The sequence below is a fragment of the Petaurus breviceps genome, unplaced genomic scaffold (assembly GCF_028583685.1).
Source record: "Petaurus breviceps papuanus isolate PSGF00001 unplaced genomic scaffold, PetGlider_PUasm1.0 90845, whole genome shotgun sequence".
Classification (NCBI taxonomy): Eukaryota; Metazoa; Chordata; class Mammalia; order Diprotodontia; family Petauridae; genus Petaurus; species Petaurus breviceps.
In genome coordinates this window covers 17,249,690-17,259,000 of record NW_027187359.1, presented here as the reverse complement: position 1 = coordinate 17,259,000, position 9,311 = coordinate 17,249,690, and the positions used below count along the sequence as shown (strand labels likewise).

At 37.2% G+C, this 9,311-nt stretch overlaps 1 non-coding gene across 1 annotated transcript; it reads left to right on the top strand.

The window, feature by feature from the left end:
• The first annotated feature begins 1,128 nt into the window (after positions 1-1,128).
• Positions 1,129-1,234, top strand: LOC138149318 (U6 spliceosomal RNA). The gene has a single exon (XR_011165291.1). It is a non-coding gene; the product is annotated as a U6 spliceosomal RNA (small nuclear RNA).
• The last annotated feature ends 8,077 nt before the right edge of the window (positions 1,235-9,311 follow it).

Genomic DNA, 9,311 nt, shown 5'->3' with positions numbered 1-9,311 from the left:
TTTCTACAAGGAACCACTCCTAATCCCTCTCAATTCTAGTGCCCTCCATAATAATTTTAGTGCCTTTCCCTTGTTGATTATTCCCAATTTATCCACTATGCATCTTGTTTGGATGTAGTTTTTGCAGGTTGTCTCCCCTATTAAATTAGAAAATTATTGAAAGCAGGAACTATCTTTTACCATTTTTTTTTTGTATCTCCAGCCCTTTAACACAGTACCTGAAGTATTGTTAGTGCTTAACAAATGTTTATTAACTAACTGACCATTTCCAGTGGAATTTTAAATATATTTACTCTTAAGTTTCACTCTGAAATAAAAGGCTATCTTTCTAATATCAACATCATCCTGGTTATAGTGTAGGTTGCTATGATAGAGTACACTGTAGTCTCCAAAGAAGTGAAACTCAGTATCCATCCAGGGACAATGAAGAATAGTATTGTGGGAACAAGCAGGCAGCGATTTATCACAAACATGGATTCAAAAAGGAAAAGCAGTAAAAAGTATGTTGCTGAAGAAATGTACAAGTGAGTGAAAGTGAAGATGTATTGCTCATATAACAAAATCAAGAAATTACCAAAGGAAGGCTTTAGATTCCATTAGCATTATTGCTCTAACAAGAGAATGTAAGATTTCCTCTGGCAACTTTGATGGACTGTGCTTCACCTTCACCCCCACATCTTCTGACCATTGGAAACTTATTGGAAGGCATAGATAACAGCCACATAGGACAAGTCGTTTTATTCTGTATCACTGAAGGGAATACCTAGATAACTGGTATCACAAATCCACTGGTGTGTTTGAGAGTAAGACATGGTTAGTATGAGACATGCTGAACCATCTGAACAACCTTGCTGATCAATCTCATTTAAATTGGGTTATAATCCCTTTCCCATTGCTAGTCTTGGAACAAAATTTGCATATGTACCCTTGTGTCTTACAGGAAGAGGTATTTGGTTCGACCAACGATTCATTTGGATTCCTGAATTCAAAAATTTCTGACATGAATCTATAAATTCTGACGTGTAAATTCCTGTGAGAGTACTTTTTGGAAGTTTGAGATTTCATCCTTACCCAAAGTGAAACTGTAGATCCATATCTTGATTTAGAGGACAGATAAGAAAGTTGTGAGTGCTCGCTTCGCAGCACATATACTAAAATTAGAAAGATACAGAGAAGATCAGCATGGCCCCTGCACAAGGATGACACTCAAGTTCATGAAGCGTTCCATATTTTTTTTACAAGTATACATACATAGAGGGCAAAGGACCAATTTAACAGGAAGGGATGATACTTAAAAGGTGAAATTAAGAGGTGAGAGGGGAATATAATGAGAGGAGATGGTGAGAGACAGAATGGGGTAAACTATCTCATATAGAAGAGGCAAGGGAAAATGGTCACAATGGAGGGGAAGAATAGGAAGGCAAAAGGGAATGGATCAACTTTATTCCCATTGAATTTGGCTCAGGGAGGGAATGAAATACACACTAAATAGGGTATCTCACCCTACAGGAGAGTAGGGGGGAAGGGGATGAGAGGGGGATGATGGAAGGGAGGGTAGGCTGAGGGGGGGAGGGAAGTTGGAAGCACCCACTTTAGAAAAAGTAGAGAATAGAACAAGTGAGAGGTGGGATAGGAGGGAGGGAAATAAATCCAGTCTTTTACAATATATCTACTATGTTATTGTTTTGCATTAGCCACACATGTACAACCTATACTTAACTGCTTATCTTCCCAGTAAGGTAGGTGAAAAGGGAGGAAAGGAATGAATCTGTAATTCAAAGTTTTAAAATCTAATGTTTGAATATATATATATATATATATATATATATATATATATATATATATATATATACACTATTATTAATACTATTTTACATATAATTGGGAAATAAGATATATAGGCACTGGGGCATAGAGATCCACTGGAAAAGTCAAGAGCGGTATGGGAGAAAATATGGGAGAGAGCAGATCGGAGGAGGAGACATGCTGTGGGACTGCTATTCTGCTATTTTGGGACCATAGGTAGGGGAGAAACAGGGAGAAAATTTGTAACTCAAAATTTTGCAGAAATGAATGATGTAAATTAGAAGTTAATAAAGCATTTGAAAAAAAAGTTGTGAGAGAGCAAGGAGGAAAAATATGGAAATGATTGTATAACCTGTGTTTTTCAGAACCACTCCCAGACCTGGGTTTAAAAAGAATGGTACTGCTCTTGGTGTCTTTCCTCAAAAAAAGGCAGTTCCTAGTAGCTTCATTAGCCCCCACACAGAATATATTCTGGGAAATGTCTTAATATAATGACATTGGGATTTCTACAAATATGGGTTTGAGATTCCCCTGACACACACACTCAGGATAACACAGGAATAGCATATGTATTATCTATCTATTAATTTTAAAACTAGAGATGATTCAAAAAAAGATCATAGGAATTCATTAACAGATATGTGTGTGCACATGTGAATATGTGTGTATACACACATACATACACATATACACAAAGTACTCAGAATAGGGGCCCTCAGGAAGAAACAGAACTTGAAATTGCTAGCAATTTGTTACTCCGGTCTTTTAGAGGAAGGAGGGAATACCTTACATGGATGGTATCAGAGATTCCTCCTTCTTCCTTTCTAGCTCTGACTCTTTTCATCTGCATAATGCCACTCTGTGGTAGACCCTTCCAGATACAAACACATTTTGGGACCCCTAGATAGATAGTTTCCTCCATGCTAGATCATCACCATATAAAGAAATCATGGTAATAGTGGGAGGTGTGACAAAGTTCCAAACTTATCTCTCCCTACATTATGGCTTTAGTTCTCATGCTGCTACTTTTTTAACTATAAAGACCATAGAGGCAATTTTCTTCATTCTTCAAGTCCCAGAAATCATAAATTTGAGGTTACTCAGGAGGTTTTTAACTCCCAGTCTGGCATTACCCAAGAAATTTCATTTCTCCAGCTTTAAGGGATGATTTTGAGATCAGATTGCTTGGGAAATCAAGCCTCACACTACCCCCTGCCCCCAAATAAATGCAGATACATAAAAACAGAGATGACTGTAATTCAGGAACATTAATCAGTAATTATTTCCCCTCTCAGATCATGTGGACAAGCAGAAAACTACGTCCATCTATCCCATGCTTCTACAAAAAAGCATATTTCTTTTTGCATCAAATAGTATTTTTTCTAATTCTATGCAAAGATAGTTTTCAACATTCATTTTTGTAAGATTGTAAGATTTTGAATTCCAAATTTTTTTTCTCTTTTCCTCCCTTCCCTCCTCAAGAAATCAAGGAATCTGATATAGGTTATATATGTCGCATCATGTTAAATATATTTCTGGATTAGTTATGTTATGAAAGAAAAATCAGAACAAAAAGGGAAAATCCCCAAAACAACAATAATAAGTAAAAATAGTATGCTTCAATCTGCATTCAGACTCCATAGTTCTTTCTCTGGATTTGGCTAGTATTTTCCATCACTTGTCTTTTGGAATTGTCTTGGATTATTGTATTGTTGAGAAGAGCTGAGTCTATCAAAGTTGACCATAGCACAATGTTGCTGTGTAATGGCAAGCAAAGTAGTACTTTGCTCATTATTTCAACTAATCAAGTGTCTTTGAGGCTTACCTTTGATTGCGTCAAGTCTTTTTTGGAAACCAGTATACACTGTGTTGCCCTTAATAAGCCTAAGGGAGTGTGGAGACCTTCCCTGATCTTAATGGGCCTAAGGTCATCACATGGAGCCCATGGTGGAAGGAGCTTGCCCAAAGAGTGGAACAAGAAGGAGGAGTGGAACAGGAAGGAACAGAGCAGATAAAAGCTGGAGCACAAGCTGGGACCAAGGAGAGCTAAGAGAGAGAATGCTTGTGATGTTGGCACTCTGTTTTTCTGTCTGCTGTTCAGTGTTGGTGTTACTTTGTCAGACAGAAGCATTCTATCTGTTGATTTGTGTCAATTTCTCAGACAGAAAGTGAATTGAGATGATAGTGCCAGTAATGTGTGTAAATATTGCTGTAGCCCTGTTAAGCTGTTTTCCTAGAAAGAGAAACTGTGAAGAGCTTGGCAGGGAGCAGTCCTTTCAAACTGCAATATAAAACAGGAACTGAGAGCAGCCCACCTGTGAATCCAGGCAATGGTCGGATGAATCCAAGCAAGAGTTGGGAGCATGGAAAAGGTGTCATGGGGTTTGGAAGCCAGCCTCAAGTCAAGATGAAAGAGAACTTTAGTTGGGTACTCAGTAATGACTGATGATATTGTAACTTACTGTGACCTAAGGGTGGATGGCTTTTGTACTTTCCACTACCCCTTAAGGATGATTAGCTTAACGATGATTACTCCTCTAGAATGATTGGAAGTCAGCCTCCAATCAATATGATAGAAGACTTTAGATGCGTACTTTATATTGATGTTTGAGGAGATTGTGACTTACTGAATGATATGTTTTATTAAAGAATATGTGGTCACCTTAGTAATAAGTGATTTTATGTTCTTGTGAATGCTGTGCTTTAGTTTCTTGAATGTTTTGCTTCAGTTTATTGCTGGATAGAGAGTTCACTATACCATGCGATTAGATGCTTAAAATTATTCCCAGCAGCAGTCCCCAGGAGAGCTGCTTATGATTGACTTTGCATGCTATTACTAAATACAATGTAGTCCTGGTTCTTCTCACTTCATTAAGCATCTGTTCATTAAGTCTTTCCAGGATTTTCTGAAATCTACCTATTTATCATTTCTTATAGAACAATAGTATTCCATCACATTGATATACCACAACTTGTTCAGCCATTCCCTAATTTATGGACCTCCCCACAATTTCCAGTTCTTTGCCACCACAAAAAAAACTGGTATAAATATTTTTGTAATTATACATCCTTTTCCCCTTTTTTATGATCTCTTTGGGTTACAGACCTAGCAGTGGTATTTCTGGGTAGAAGGGCGTGCATAGTTTCATAGCCCTTTGGGAATAGTTCCAAATTGCTTTCCAGAATGGTTGCAGCAGTTCACAACTCCATCAATAATGCATTAGTGTTCCAATTTTTCCACATCTTCTCCAGTATTTATCATTTATCATTAGGAACTCTGTATAATACCGTGATGCCATCGTTGTTGCCATCTCTTAGTCTGGAAAAATTCATTCATAGGTCTCTGGTTTATGACTTGTGTGGTAGATACAGTGGATTTACACATGCAAATGTCATATGCTTTTGCTGCCCCTAAGTGTCCATTAATAGGTTTAGATGTGTTTATGGAAGGGATGGGAAAGTAAAAGGCACTGGGGAAATTGTACATATAAATAGAATGTTCCCAGAATGAAGGTCTTTTTGGGGGACACTATGCTCTGTTCTCTCAACAGGAAATAGGTAGTTAGCAAAAGAACCAAGAACATTCTGTTGTTCTTTAATTGAGTGAGTGCTGGGGGGAGGTTCTGCCAAAACTGAATTCTCCAAATATTCTAGCCAAATTTTTTCTAGTAAACACACGTAACTGAAACTAATCCTTTAGGAAGCACCAAGGGCAGTTACCAGGTAACTAGGCCAACTTGGGAGATATTCAATCTCTCTGAAATTGGATCAAGAGCTAGCTTTGTTCTCTTAGACAGCTTTATTGTTCAGGAGTGCACTAAGTTTAAAGGGAGGAAGACCTGAATTCAGATCTAATTAATTATTATTGGTCTCATTTTCCTCAACTATAAAATGGGGGCAATAATCACACCTACCTCACAGGGCAGTTGTGAAGATCAATGTGAGAATATTTGTAAAGTGCTTAGCATGTACCTGAATCACAGCATATGCTAAATAAATGCTAGTTGCTTTCCTTCCTCCCTCCCTCTCTTCTTCCTCCCTCTCTCCTTCCTTTCCCTCTTCCCTCTCTCCTCTCCATTTTCCCTCCTTTTTTTCCTCCCTTCCTTCCTCCCTCCCACCTTTCCTTCTTCTTATTCTCCCTCTCTTCCTTCATCTTTTCCTTCTTTCTTTCCTTCCTCATTCCCTCACTTCCTCTCTTCCTTCTTCCCTTCCTCCCTATTGTTTCTACCCACAGAATTGCAGAAAGGAAGGAAAATGCATTATATAGTCCCAATGACTCCCTATTAAGTGAAGACATATGGATCCTTGACATTATTATACAAGGCTATAAAATAAAGCTCCCCTACTCCCCCTTGCCTGTGGAGAATGCGCTCTTATGCAGCAATGTCAGGGAAGGCTAGTCCCATAAATTTACACTTTGTCAACAGAAAATGCCACTCAGCCTTCTCTTTTCTTCTTTTGTTTCTTCTTGTCTTTTGTTCTTCCTTTCTTCTATTCCTTCATTCTTTCCTCTCTCTATCCTTTCTTTTTTCATTTCTTTTCTCTTTTATTTTCATAATAAACCACACATCTTTCAGAAAACATTAGGTTGGTTAATCATTCTATTTCTTATTGCTAATCTGCAGAGACAAAACTCTAAGGCCTTTTTTTGACTTAATAAGTGACCCTAAGCTTCCAGTTGCAGAGTTGCCTTCAGCTTCTTATTTTTTTAATTTTTATTAAAAAATGAATAATTACTGACAAACAAAAATTTTTACTATGTAAATATCATTAAATAGAAAATATTTGCTGCTGTGAACTTCTGTGTGTTCATTTTGCTTTTTATATTCACCTGACAACTTTACAAAGCAGTGCAATTAGAGACATCTGTTCTTATCACCTAGTTCTTTCTAGATCACAAAGGTCAGACAATGCTAGGATGGAGTTAATGAATTTTGAACTATGATAGCCTATAAGGGGAGTTTGGGGGAGTATAAAAATTCACCCTGACCTGGAAAAGAGACACAGAGAGTCTTGGCTTCAAGGCTATAGAGGGCATAACTGAAGAGGGAGGTGGGGGTGGATCAGAAGAGTGGAAAATATTGAAATGGAGATAAGAGGGAGAGGAGATTAAATTAAATTAAATTGTCCTTCCCTTATTCACTATCTCATATCTCTGACATGATCATCTGAAATTGTGAAGAGACATGGTTCAGTAGATATTTAACATGAAATCATTTTTATCCCTCACTGAATCTCCAGGAGTAGACACCTGATGGATAGACAACTCTAATAAAATAGCCTAGATTTAAAGCCTCAAAGATTCTCAGTAAGTTTCTGGTCATTATAGACCATGGGAGGGTGTTTTCTTTTGTCCTCAGAGGTAACTTCCTATCTATTGAGTGAAGAATCTGAACTAAAAACAATTACCATGAAGAAAATTGTGCATGCATTTATGCACACATATGCACCCACATACTTTTCCATACTAAGCAGTACACTCAGGATATGGTTATTTCTTCAATAATTCCCTGGTACCTCAGCATTTTTAATATAGAGTCTTGCCATCATTCTTGCTATAAAAAACAAAATGAGAAAAACTATTGGATAAAGAAGGAAATTTTGAGTTTTGTTTATTTTTTAAAGAATATTTCTGTTCTACATCTTTTTAACTATGAGTATAAATTAGGGTTTATGTCATTACTAAAAGAAGTTTCTAGTTGTAAAAATGGCATCATAAAAAATGTCATGCATGCTAAGACGCTTGGGCATTGTTAATATAAGTGCATATTGACATTCATAGATTGTAAATGATTACTCAATTTCCTTGCCTTCTTTTGTAGGGTCATTGCTTTTTGGAAGGATACAGGGAAGTTCATGGGGCAAGGCTGGCTTTGCATATGGGTAGAATAAATGTTTGCCTATGGAAAGGGACTAGGGAGAGACTAGAATTAAGGAGGGTGGCTATGAGAGTGTTATTACTGTACAGATATGGACACAAAATGTTAATTTAAGATCTGGGCTCCTGCAGACATGCCCTCTTTTTTTTTTCTCACCTTGACCCTACCTTGATGAAACTAAGGACTCAGTAGGACCAATAAGAAAGACTCAATTGTCCCAAACAAAACAAAAGTACTTCCTTCATATTCACAAGATCATAGATGATCAAAGATAGGTGTTTGAAATTACTTTATCCCACCTCCAATCATAACAATAATGTCACAGTTTTCAGTAAAGCAGTAATGTGTAAACTGGACAAAAGTTAATAGACTTAGTTTAGTAAATGTCAGCAGCAAAATTTGAATTTGTGTCTTCCTCAGACACTAGCCTTATGACCTTGTATAAGTCACTTTGCATAAGTCATACCTCAGTTTACTCAACTGTAAAATGTCAAAAACAGCACTTACCTTGGATAATAATTGTAAAGCACTTAGCACAGTGTGGGGAACATCGTAAGTGCTCTATATACATTGCTATTCCGTGCCTTCCTAAAGAGACATTAACATTTACTTTGATATAAACCTTAATACAGATGGTGGGGCCTTTCTAAGAAGTGACTGAAATCTTCCATGTATTTTGTTTTCCCTATTAGAATGTGAGCTCTTCGAGAACAAAGACTGTGTTCTTTCTTTCTTTCTTTCTTTCTTTCTTTCTTTCTTTCTTTCTTTCTTTCTTTCTTTCTTTCTTTCTTTCTTTCTTTCTTTCTTTTTCTTTCTTTCTTTCTTTCTTTCTTTCTTTCTTTCTTTCTTTCTTTCTTTCTTTCTTTCTTCCTTCCTTCCTTTCTTTCTTTCTTTCTTCTTTCTTTCTTTCTTTCTTTCTTTCTTTCTTTCTTTCTTTCTTTCTTCCTTCCTTTCTTTCATTCATTCTTTCTTTCACTCTTTCATTCTTTCTTTCTTTCTTTTTGGAGGGGGGCAAGGCAAGGCAATTGGGGTTGACTTGCCCAAGATGACACAGCTAGTGTCAAGTGTCTGAGGCCAGATTTGAACTTGGGTTCTTCTCACTCCAGGACTGGTGCTCTATTCACTGTGGTACCTATTTGCCCCAGGACTGTCTTTTCTATTTGTATCCCCAATGAGTAGCACTGTGTTTTCTACATAATAAGTACTAAATAAATGCTTGCTCTGTTTTGTTTTGGGGCAGGGGCAGCTAGGTGGCCTAGTGGATAGAGTGTTGGGCCTGATAACAGGAAGATTCGTTTGAGTTCAAATCTGTCTTCAGACACTTACTAGCAGTATGATTTGAGCAAGTCACTTAACCCTGTTTGCATCAGTTTCCTCATCTACAAAATGATTTGGAGAAAGAAATAGAAAATAACTCTAGTATTTTGCCGAGAAAAACCCAAATTGGGTCACAAAGAATCAGACACAATTGAAAATGAAAGCAAACAATTTTTTTTTTTTGCTTTTTTGGAGGGCAATTGGGGTTAAGCAACTTGCCCAAGGTCACAAGGCTAGTAAGTGTTAAGTGTCTGAGGCCATATTTGAACTGAGGTTCTTCTCACTCTAGGGTTGGTGCTTTATTCACTG